Source organism: Neofelis nebulosa, chromosome 8 (assembly GCF_028018385.1).
Source record: "Neofelis nebulosa isolate mNeoNeb1 chromosome 8, mNeoNeb1.pri, whole genome shotgun sequence".
Lineage (NCBI taxonomy): Eukaryota > Metazoa > Chordata > Mammalia > Carnivora > Felidae > Neofelis > Neofelis nebulosa.
In genome coordinates this window covers 115,444,032-115,456,654 of record NC_080789.1, presented here as the reverse complement: position 1 = coordinate 115,456,654, position 12,623 = coordinate 115,444,032, and positions in this window count along the sequence as shown.

Below are 12,623 nucleotides of genomic sequence, written 5' to 3'. Positions count from 1 at the left end.
AGCGGAAGCCTGCCTTTCACTGGCTGAAGTCTTTACATCTGTATAGCCTAGAACAGGAGGAATCGCCTCTGGGAGCAGTGAATGATGTGGTTCCTGAGTGTGGCTCGCTCCGGCCTGGCCTGAAGCCCCCGTGGAACACCTTGGAAGACTGGAAACCACTAGTCCCCTGAATAGATGGAAACTTGCAAGGGGTCAGTAGGACAGTACCCATTCCCCAGTGGGGACCAAAGGGCATCCGACACACTGACAGCAACATGGACCTGCTTCATCCTTCAGGACATAAGCCAGGTGGTCCTTCCCATACAGCGATGTCAGCTCAACTCAACGGACACTCTGTGAACACACTCCCTCGAGTGCTGCTGTGAGCAAGGGATTGGCTATCCGTGGAGTTTACAACTTGGTGACCCTCAGGGGGAAACTAGTTATGACGGAGTGGTCAACTTTCGTCTTTCCCAAGGATTCTTTTTTTGGGAACTCATCGGAAAGACAGAACTAACGAGTCATTTGAAAAGTTTGGCTCACCCTTGTGTTTGGCTATTGGTGCATAACACCCGATCTTTTTTACTAACCTTGGAAATGCAGTCGACTTGGGGCTTCTGCTTCCTGCTTGGAAATTCTGCTGTAATGTCTCGTGCTCCAGCAGCTCTTATAGCCTTGGGGATGAAAGCTGTACCTGGATGGTGGTAGAGCAGAAAGGTGGAAAGAGACTGTCCCTAATGACTTCTCAGCGCTGTCCATGTCTGAGTTCCTTTATAAACAAGAATAAAGCCTGGATGGTGAAGTTACTGTGACCAGGTTTTTAGCTGAGTACAATCCTTAACTGATAAAGGCTTGTCATGGCGGCGCTATTCAAAGGAGAAAAAAGAATACTTACACATCCAACAATAAAGGACTAAGGTGCAGTTACATATAGTTGGCCAAATGGCTCTTTGTTAAACACTCCTTCATCCATTTACAAAGTATTTATTAAGTGCCTACTATGTGCTGGGAATAGTGCCAGACGTTGTCGAGCCAGTGGTAAATAAGCAGATATGGACCCTGTCCTCCAGGACTTGTGGGAGACCACGAAACAGAACAGAAACACGTTCCTGTACGGTCTACGATCCCGTTACACTGTGCTTCCAATGTCTGCCCTTTGGGCGGGACAACGTGAGTGGACCTCCCGGACCCCTCCATTGTGAGGACACCTGGGGATATCTCTCAGTCTTCTTTTCGGAACCTCAGTAAAACTCAAGTTTGAATATCGCACAGAACCCAAGAAAGATGCTTCCAATGCAGCGTCTTCTTCGGTGCAGGTAAGACTGTCTCGGGCAGGCTTCTTAACACAGGGTGTAGGATGGGCCGGGTTTGGAGGAAATGGGGGCCCAGCGGCTGTCTAGAAGGCTACTGCAGTCACTGGGGTGAAAAAGAATTCCCTGATGCAGCGAAAGTAGGCAAGGAGAGAAGGGGACAAATGTCCAAAATGTTACAGAGAAGGAGTTTACAGGCCACGGAGGCCCTGGATGCGGGAGGCTGAGGTGAAGGGGAGATTGGAAGGTGGCTGCAGATGTCCAGCTTGAAGACTCAGGACGGAAGTGTCCAGAGTTGGGGCAGGGAATGCGGGAGGAGGAGCGGTTCTCTGAGATGAAGCTAAGTTACCAACAGAGGAAGAGCAGTGGTTTTACACATTTCGTTGCGCAAAAGCAAAGCCCAGCAAACGCAATTCAACTGGCGGGCGACTTGTGGGCACCTGCAGTGTGTTTAGCACAGCATATTCCATAACCTGATTATCACCCACTGCTGGCAAATAAGCCGTCCACACTTCCCCTCCACAAGCGACGCTTTTTTCAGACGTCTAAAATTTTTTGCTCCCCTTAACTATTTTGGAGGGAAATTTTCCAAGCTGTTGCTACAGACTTCCTAACTTGTGAGCTCCGTTAACACAAGCATCGTATTCTCTCATTCATCTGTACCATCCCTGCATCACTCATAATCCTTTGAATATGGGAGGTGCTCAGATCGAACGAGGGCGTTTAGCTTTTCACACCAACTCAGAGACAGCGTGACGTACATCAACTATGTCCTTGTGATGCTTTAACACATAGCCAAGTGTGTGTGTACACAATACATCCCGGAGACTCGTGTCTGCGTTGCTGGTTCTATCCTCCCTTGATGGGTCTCTCGGCAAATCATTTATGATTTCTGCAGACTCTTCCTGTGACGATCTCCGCACCCCTGCCTTAGTATGCCAAGACCAAACAAGCAAGGGGAGTAGAAATCTCACCTTAGTAGAGCCAGGAGGCTCTGAGTGACAAAGTAAGAACATGTCTTTTGAGAAAAGCCGTGAACTTCCATGCCAGGTGACAGCACCAGCACCCAGCAGCTTTGCTAAGCAGGTAGCACACACTGGCCAGTCACCGTGCGAGGCCACCACAAAGAGTGCTTGGAGAGTATCTTCATCCAGTGTCCCTCTAGGGCAGGCACTGCTGTGATGCCCAGTTTGAATAGGAGGGAATCAGGCTGATGAGGTCCCATCATTAATAAGTCACAGAATCAGGATTCAAACTTACATCGTCGGACTCCTAAGCCCATGCTTTATAATAGGGTTTTACGCATTCCTGGAGGCCTTTGGGCTCTGCCTTTTTTCTCTCTTCCTCGTCCTCCTCCTCCTTCTTACTTCTCCTCCTCCTCCCTCTTCTCTTCCTTCCCCTCTTTTTCATTTTCATTTGTTTTGACATTCAAAGTTTTATTCCCAAGACACAAGTCTGCTAGGGCCCAACCTTCAGATAAGCCTTTTTTGTGTGATTTTGTATTTGCCCTCGAGTAGTTTAAAACGTGGCTGGAGACTCTGGGCATGGAATACGGCAGAAGTGCAGACAGCGTGTCTGGCTCAGCGACCCACTGCACGTAATGAAATTTGTAAGTCTTTAATCCCCACCACGACCTGTTTTCATTCTTCTCGCCCACCACCGCAGACTTTGGTGCCCTATATCCAGTCTTGATGGGTTTCCAGGTTTGTACTGTTTCTTTCCTGCCCTCCTTCCCTCATGTCCCCTCCATCAGAAATTACATGCAGTCTTGAAGACACAGTTCAGGGCACACCCTCGGGGTGCCTTCCAAGCTTCAGCTGCAATTAGCAGCATGTTCCGTGTTGCTTTTCTGCTTGACCAAATCTCTCCTGTTCGTCTTCTCTGGAGTTTATGATGGTGTGTTTCTCTCCCACTAGATTATGCCCAAGAGGCAAGAACGATTTCTCAACCCCTCTCCCGAGTCCAGAAGGGTGCTGTGCTCCTGTTTCTGTGTGTTGGCTGAAATCTTCATATGGGAAGACACTATGTCAGTATGATCACAGGTACGTAATCTCCAACACAAACAATGCAGCACTGGAGAACTTCAATGACTCTTGCTCTCCAGCATCACTCTCGGTAGGAAATTGCTTCCAGCAACATCGGCCTTGGCATGTGCTAAATTAAGTCGCGTGTCTTTGTCCCGTTCATGCTACAATGGGCACAAATGTATGACGCTTTGATTCTTCTCAACAAGGGTCAAGATGTCTTATAATTTAAATGAAGAAACCTTCAAAAATCATCTTACTGGGACTTTATGAAGCTTGCTTCAATCTAATACAATATTCAACGTAAGTGACTTTTTAGCGTATTTGCTTGAGACTATGACCTATGCCAAAAATTACCAGAAAGGTCAGCAAAAATAAACTGGCGGCTATACTTAAAGGTTTGTGGTACGCTGCCCAAGATATCTTCAGCCAATATTTTTTATGGCTGCCCAATCAGTGTAGGAAAGGTCAGCTAGTAAATCTTTCATAGTCTGCACTGAAAGTAGTCTTCACTTATTCCTTCTTACAAATGACTAGGACCTATCCAAAAATATGGACTGGAAGTATACCTCAATAAAAGTTTCAGGGAATTTTTGTGTGTTATTTACTTAGTTAACTCAAACACTTATCGGGGCGCCTGGGTGGCTCAGTCCGTTGAACATCAGACTCTTGATTTCAGCTCAGGTCATGATCTCATGGTTCATGGGATCAAGCCCCACACTGGGCTCTGTGTTGGCAGTGTGCAGCCTGCTTGAGATTCTCTCTCTCTCTCTCTCTCTCTAAATTAAAAAAAAAGAAAAAAGCTCAACACTGGGAAGGGGAGGGGCAGAGGTAGGATCACACAGGGAGAAGGTGAGCTGCAATGAAGTCTTAGGGCAGCCTCAACCAACAATGTAAGGATTCTGAAGATGAGACAGCTCTGCAAAGCTGTCCTGAGTTGGGGGCAAGACAAACCAGGCCTTTATATCTCCATGCCAATCAATTTGTGGACATGGTCATTTCCCAGAAGGGAGCATGACCTTGAACAAGGTAGCTTTATTCACCTGAGCAAATCTCCAAAGGGGACCAACAGCTGAGGTGGAAGGGGGCACGGCCAGCAGGTGGGGTAAGGAATCTCTCATTCCTGTAAAGGTCCATCACAGTGTCCCCCAGCTTGTGGTAACTGCAAACATGAGATTAAACGAAGCAGGAGTCTTTACGGTTGTCTGCTTAGAATCTTTCGTGGGCAAATATGTGCTATGAACTTCAAGAGGGGAATTTACTGTACAGACCTTTCCAAATTTACGTGAGCTCAGAGTACTCCTGGGGGTCCGTATTAGGTAACATTCTTTGATGTTACGATACTTAGGGTACACGTGCACCAGCAATCACAGTGCCACTGGACAAGTGGGAAATAAAGGAGATACAAAATGCACTAGGGTACAAAAATGGAGTCCAAATGGATCACAGACCCTAAAACCATGAGACTCTTAGAAAAAAACCATAACTGTAAATCTCTCTGATCTTGCATTAAGCAATGGTTTCTCAGCTAGAACATCAAAAGCACAAGTGACACAAGAAAAAGAAAGACACCGGCCTTCACCAAAATGTAAAGCTTCTGTCCTTCATGGACTGCTTCAAGTAAAGAAGCAACCTAAAGAATAGGAGAACATACCTGCAAATCCTATCTCTGATAAGAGATTTGCACCCAGCATGTAAGAAGAGGTATTACCGCCCACCAAGAAAAAGACAAATAACCTAGTTTAAAAAGTGGCAAAGAATTAAAATAGACATTTGCCCCCAAACAGAGGTATGAATGGCCAATCAGCACATGAAAAGATGCTCCATGTCATGAGATATCAGGGAAATGCAAACCCAAACTACCATTGAGACGCCAGTTCCCACCCATTCGGAGGACACGGTCAAAAAAACAATAACAAGTGTTGCTGAGGATGCGGACCGATCGGAGCCCTCCTGCATCGCTGGTGGGAATGCAAAATGATGCAGCTGCTCTGGAAAACACTTTGGCGGCCCCTGAAAATGCCAAAAATAGAGTTAGCACGTGACTCGGCGGTTCCACTCCTGGATATATACCTAAGAGTGGAGACCTATGCCCACACAAAAATTTGTACACAAATATTCATGGCAGCATTGTTAATAATAGCCAAAAAGTGGAAGCCACCCAAATGTTCATGAACCGATAGATGAGCCACATGTGGAATATCACTTGGCTCTTAAAAGGAATGATGTAGTGATGCATGCTACCAGACGGATGAACTTGGGAAACATCTCGTTAAATGAAAGAAGCCCGACCCAGAGGTCAAATACTGTGCGATTCCATTGGTAGGAAGTGTCCAGAGTGGGCAAATCCAGAGAGACACATACAGCAGATTAATTGTCAGGGGAGGTAATGGGGAGTGACCGCTGATACATATGGTATTGCCTTTTGGGGTTAACGGAAATATTCTAAAATTAGACCGCGATGAAAACTGCACAACTCTGTACACATACTGAAAACCACTGAATGGTACTTAAAATGGTAAAGCATATGTTAGGTGATGATATCTCAATAAAACAGTAGGGGCAGAGATGAGAGGTCCACGAGTTTTGTCAAAGGGCACTAGGGAAGTCTGTCAGAGCTCTCTTGCTTGCAAGTGATAAAACTCAAACTATATTAAGAAACTTTTAAAAGGAAGTGAGAAAGGAATTTGTCGCCTAGCATAGCTGGGAAATCGAGAGGTGCAGCTTGCTTCAAGGCCTCACCAGAGGCACCCAGCAACCACAGACTGTTCCCCTCAGTGCCTAGCAAGTCCAGCAGAAAGAAAGCTGTTCTCCTCCAAAATCCCTAGAGCAATCAAAGGGAAGAATCTGACTGGTGCTGCTTGGGATGCAGAGCTATTTCTGTACCAATTACTGGCAATAAGACGGGTAGCATATTCTAATTGGCTGTCCTAGGTCATGTGACTACCCCTGTGGGTGGGTACTCATGGGGGTGGGGGCGGTGGTGATTTACAGTCTTCCAAGGGAATGGAGAATGCAAGCTGGATGTAAAAGGAGAAATGAATTTGCAGGTGAAATAGGATATAGGAAAAAAAAAATAGCAAGGGAAGAGAATTCCAGAAGAAGGATTCGTATGATGCCCTTTTGGTTACCTGTGATTTTCATGTCACTTCCCCCCAACCATCAGAGTCCTTCCTGGAGGATTAATAGTAACGATATTAATCTAATAGTTTTACAGTAGTTTTATGTTCTACAATGAAGACTAATCAACTGTATTCTAAAAAGCAGTGATTGGTATGAGGAATTAATATAGACTCCAGGTTAGGACTTAAGCCTTACGCAGAACTTCTTGCCTTCGGGATAATTTGGCTCAGCTGGCCTAGTGTAACCCACCCCAAGATCTTTCTTCTGCCTTTCTTCTCATAGCTCCCCTCCTTGGCCATCAAAGAAATCGGCACTGCTTCCCCACAGATCTAGTCTGTGCAGCTCAGTGAGTAGAATGAAAACTTTCTCAGTTGCCCAAGGCAGAAACTTGAAATCACCTTTAACTCTTCCCTCGACATGCAACCTATTATCAATTAGTAGAAATGATGCCTTTTAACTGTCTTGAGCATTGCCTTCTCACCTCTATTCCCAAGGCCAATGCAGTGATTTACCTCTTCATGAATTCTCGCTTGGGTGGCCATAATGGCTTCTCCTGGTGTTCCTTCTCCATCTCCTTAATCCATCCTTCATACTCCGGCCACAGTGAACTTTTAAAAATGCAAATGGCTACACTTGGGCTTAAAATTCTGCTCTCAAGATGTAGTCCACCATCAGTTCCCTTGGATGTATGTTCCCAAATCCCAAACGAAGTCACCCAAACTTTGGTGTGTAAATAAAAACACCTCCGGGCCCCCAGCTCACAGTGATGGAAACATGGAGCTCTCATTTATCTTCTTCGTCTCAGAAACCTGAACCAGCCCTGGATCCAACCTTCATTTATTTGTTTCTGACTTGGTCCCAGATGCCTTCAGTATAAATGTGAGGTATATCAAATTGGAAGCATTGACTGAGTCACCGAGAGACAATCAATGTGTTTTCAAGTGAAATAGGCCATTCTGTAGGGCTTGCAAGAAGAATAAGCCAAACCCTGTTAAACTCTCAAGTCCCTCTTTCTCTTTGAGGCTATAAAATAAGTCAAAACTGGACCTGAAGAGGAAGGATTTGTGAGAACAAGTTCCTTGGAGAGCTGCGCTAGCAAGCCCTTCCTTCAAAGCAGGAAAGGGCGGGATGCGCCCTTGTCACCTCTAGTTGCACGCAGGTGGCTCCAGGCAACTATTCAGGGACTTTAAAATGTATCCCTGGTTTGGGGGAGTAAGTGACGGAGTAGACTCGACTGGTGTCTTTCTACTGGAAAGTTGAAAATGGGAGAGACAGGCTGGCTAGCTGCTGATGAGCAGATCAAAACAGAGGTGGGCACCCGGCCTCAGCCTGCATAGCTAGACTTCGTTGGGACAGACGAAGTAGGATGCTTCCATGGCCCTGATGCGGGCCATGAGCAAGAGGAAGCCAATGATGACAGCTTAGGATCAGTTATTAAAGCCTTCCGGGGTGGAGGGGAGGCTTCATTTTAGGTGCTACAGAAAGAGTAAATAACCAGCTAAACTAGAGAAACATCTACCCAGGTAAGAGATCTCTGGAGTCAGGAGGGGGAGTAGGGTTGAGAGAAATGGGATCTCCAAAGAACGTGAAAAAGTGTCCCTTCCGATAGGGAGCTTTCAACAACTGCCAACATTCGGAAAGCACAGAGCCATCTTAGGACGGCGTCTGTAAAGAAAAAACTTTCTTATTCCCGTGACCTGTCCTCCACCCCTGAACCAGCACCAGCCTGAGCGATAAAAGGTGGGGGAGAAGATGGAAAAAACCAGTCAGGAGATTTTCTGTGGAAGGCCAGACAATAAACATGTTAGGCTCTGGGGGGGGTGGGGGGGGGCATCCAGTCTCTGATGTAGCTACTGAATTCTGCTGTTGTAGTGTGAAAATAGCCAGAGATGATCTTTCAATGAATGGGTGTGGCTGACTTCTAGTGAAACTTCATTTACAAAAGCAGGAAGATCGAGCTCATGGCCCATACTTTCCGGATCCCTGCCCTCCCTACACTGTAGGTTTCAGGAGGGGAGGGGCTTTGTTTGGTTATTATTGTATCTGAAATGCACATTGTAGATAGCAGCAGCTTCTCCGTTACCTATAATGCAGATCTGGTTAAATACAATGAATCCTTTTGTTATCTTTCCATTAGGACCCAAGAGAAAACAGCCAGTATCCTTGGAGAGAGGAAACTAAACTAAAAGATACTTGACTGTAGTCAAAGGGCTTCTTTCTGTGAGGGTAAGCCACATAGTATGGGAGCACAGCAGAGCAGGTAAGCTTGTATAGGTTACAAAGAAGGCATATTCTAGCACATTAAATGCTATGCATAGGCTTATAACTACATCACAAAAAATGTAAGCTTCCCATTGGACGTGGTTTATCTTCTTTATCTTTTCAAGACTGACTTAGCACCATATCCTGTACATAGGGGACAAAGCTAAAGGGAAGATTAAATAAAAGAAGGTCAATGCCATTTATAAACAGCCAAAGGGATGTTCAAAAATGCATGTATGATTGAAGACAGATCTTTCCTGAGAAAATTCTGTTAATTAAAGGTGCGGTAGTAGAAGAAGGAAAGAAGCACCATCTGATGCCAAAGAAGCAGTTTTATCATTTGGAAGCTTATTATAATTTTAATTTAGTCCAGGTATGACAGCAAGACATTGTGTTAATGACACACAATTTTATAGGGATCCTTTTCGTTGACCGTGTTGGTAGCACAGGTTCTATCAGTATTGAGCTGCTGAGATCTCTGGGCTACATAGAAATGCTAGGTGCGTACTTGAATTGTTCAGATCCAATTAAAATTAACTACATACCTACTTTTCTCTGGGCAGGGGGATATAGCATACTGCCTGGGGGCACCAGCTCTGAAGCCAGACTGCCCAGATGTGACCACGGGCTCCACCACTCACTAGCTATGAGGCCTGGAGAAACTTAACCTCTCTATATCTTAACCTCAGTTTCCCCATCTGTAAGATGGAGAAGAAAAATAATTGCTTCACCAGAGGTTGTTACGAGGATTAAATAGAGAGTATGTGTTCAGTCCTTAACACAGTGCCCAGCCCATAGTAAGCGCTAAAAAAAATATTAGCTATGATTATCATCCTATTTAATTTATCCTCACAATATTGCACTGACTTTGGTGTGATTACCATATCGTACCAAAGAGGAAGCTGAGGCTCAAATGGTTACGTCCCAGAAGTCATCAGTGGCCCATAGTCAAGGATAACTGGGTCAAGTTCATCACACCAGGAAGCCTCCCAGAGGAGGGCTGGGTCAAGTGCCATTATATGTGTGTCTCTAGCTTTGGTTCCAAATTTGCTTTAAAAAAGAATCTAATCCCTGTACTACACCATTTCCATCTCCTCTAAAAGTTAAAATTACTTATGAGAACTTCCAGGTAGACTTTCCATTAAAAGTACTAGATTTTCCTCTATAACAAAAGAAAAACTTATTATTCGAAAATAGCATTGCTTTGTTAGGAAGTGTAATAATAGTCATCGTTTTGTGTAGTGTCCCTGGCTGCTATTCAAAGCCAAGCCCACTATCCTTTCATTGTTTTTTCTTTAAGTCAGGAAAGACCTGAAATTTGGCTCTGAAAATTTCCTTAATTTGTAAGAAGAAATATTCCCCTGGAAGTCCAGTTGTTATGACCAAAGAGGAAAAACAAAGCTCTAACAAGAAATGACCAGCACTGAAACCACGGGGTTTTCAGAATTAAATTGTTGAATTTGTGTCACATCCTTTCTTGGCCATTCTCTAGACATCTCTGCCAAAACTAACAAAAATCACTGCTTCAAGCAAAAATCTTCATAGGTAGTGACACTGATAATACCTCCCCATGCAGAGCCTCAGGGAAGCATCTGGATGGAGCTCAAAGACAGGGATGTGCTGAATCATTCCCCCAGGGAGGGGATTTCTTTAAAGCAGTTTCAGACAGAAGAATAGTCACCCTCTGACCTCTGAACAGCTTTCTCTGGCAATTTCCAGAATGTCTGCTTCCAGAAACATTTCTTCCTTTGTTTCACCCCCCATCAAAAAGCACTTACACAACACTCATTCACCTCTGGGGAAGCATCAAAGATGCAGGGGAAAAAATCATACATATGGTCCCTGTAGCCTTGGAATTTATAATCTGAGATGCAGACACGTGTAAAAAGGGTACACAGACAAGAAGAGGTATTATGCCAATACATGGCCAGACAGTAAATTACAGAACTTACCTTCTACCTACCTAATCTACTTATTCTCCTTCTGCCTCAATTTCCTCTTTTTCTTTTAATTGAGAGAGAGAGAGAGAGAATGAGAATGAGTGAAGGAGGATGCAGAGAGAGAGAGAGAGAGAGAGAGAGAGAGAGAGAGAGAGAGAGAGAATCTCAAGCAGAGTCTCTGCTCAGCATGGAGCCCTACTCAGGGCTCAATCCTACACAACTCTGGGATCATGACCTGAGCCGAAATCGAGTCAGATGCTTGACCTACTGAGCCTCCCAGGCGCCCCTAAGTTTCTTCCTTATAACTGAGGGAGGTAGGGATTCCATCGGGCACTAACACTGTATGAGCTTAGGATGCATAAACCTCGAAACTGAAGAAAGTCACCCACACTCAAGTAATTCTCTGTCCAGGCAGATAAAGGGAATCCACAAGCTGCATAGACTGTAGACGAGACAAGCCTGCCTAAACTGTCAGAATGACAGAAGAGATGGCTCTGGGCCCCAAAGTAAGAGACAGGGAAATATAATTTTCAAAGGTTTAGAATGAACTTGTATCAAAGTGTTAACTCGTTAGTGAGAACCAGGAGGCCAGTCAAAGCTGGTTCGAAGAATATTTGAGAAACCGAGTTTTTATAGCACTGAAGAAATAATTTTGGACTAAGATTTCTAGGGTAGGTTCAAAAGTGGTTCATGTCCAGAGGTCAAAAAAAAAATCACCATGAGGAGTTTCAGGCAAAATTTTAAGAGTTAACACATTGCTTTAGAGAGTCTGGGCCCCAGTCAAGGGGCCAAACAACAGGGAAACCCATCAATAATTAAATATTCCCTGGCTGGGCCTGTTGGGTGCGCTCCAGTGGAAAGACTTCATTTTCCTCGCTCCCAAATTTTGGGTAGAACTGGGGGTCACAAATGATCTCCAAGAATAACACACACACACACACACACACAAGAGGCTGCTCCCCCTGCATTTTTGTCTTAATTAATTTACCTAAGTATAGAAAGAAGGGTCAATAAAATATATAAGCTTCAGTGAGGATGGTCAGCAAACACAGAATCGTAGAATGACACTCACAAGATGTTTGCGATTTCATAAGCGATCTGGGTTGCATTTTCAATGGTCTCTATCACCTCTCTTATTCCGTAGTGTTTTCTCTCTTTCGTTAGGATTTTCTTTTTTCATTGACTCTTCTTCTGCAAGCTAGGAAACCATACCTAAGAAATTCGTCTCCACTGGTTTCACCTGGAGGAGCTACACATTGGAGTGAATTCTTCTTTTTCTCTAGGTCCCCCAAATCTGCAAATGTCCCTGGCTGCCAGGAAGTGACCTTCTTTACTGGTAGGAGGACTCTGCAAGTTATAGAACAGATATCAGATGAGTTTCCTAGAAAGGTTTTATGAGTGTTAGTCCCACATAGAAAGCACGGCTATTATCCCTTGGTGGTGAGTTTAGCATACCTGATAATTTTTTTTTTTTTAAGAGAGCGTGTGCACGTGCAGGGGAGAGTGGCAGCAAAAGAGAGAGAGAGAGAGAGAGAGAGAGAGTGAGAATCTTGAGGCGCCATGCTCAGTGCAGAGCCTGACACAGGGCTTGATCCCATGACCTTGTGATCATGACCTGGGCTGAAATCAAGGGTCAGATGCTCAATCGTCTGAGCCACCCAGGCACCCCTGATTAAATAAAATTTATTTGTAAACATGACCTTCCAGGTATAACCTTTGCTATATAATTATTTTTTCTAATTAGATCCAGGTTAAAAAAAAAAGATTCTTAATGAGACTCTACAAATAACTGTATTATCATGAAAAGGAAAGAAACTCAATAAAAGAATTTTCCTTGAATTCTGAGAGGTCAAGGAAAACAACCGACATGTTTCGTTTTAATTGTAAAAGCACCACCTACCCTACTAAGTGTTAAAGAAAGCTATAAGGGAAGAGAAAGAAACAACAACAAAACAGCCTGATTACAAAGGGGGCAAAGGATTTCA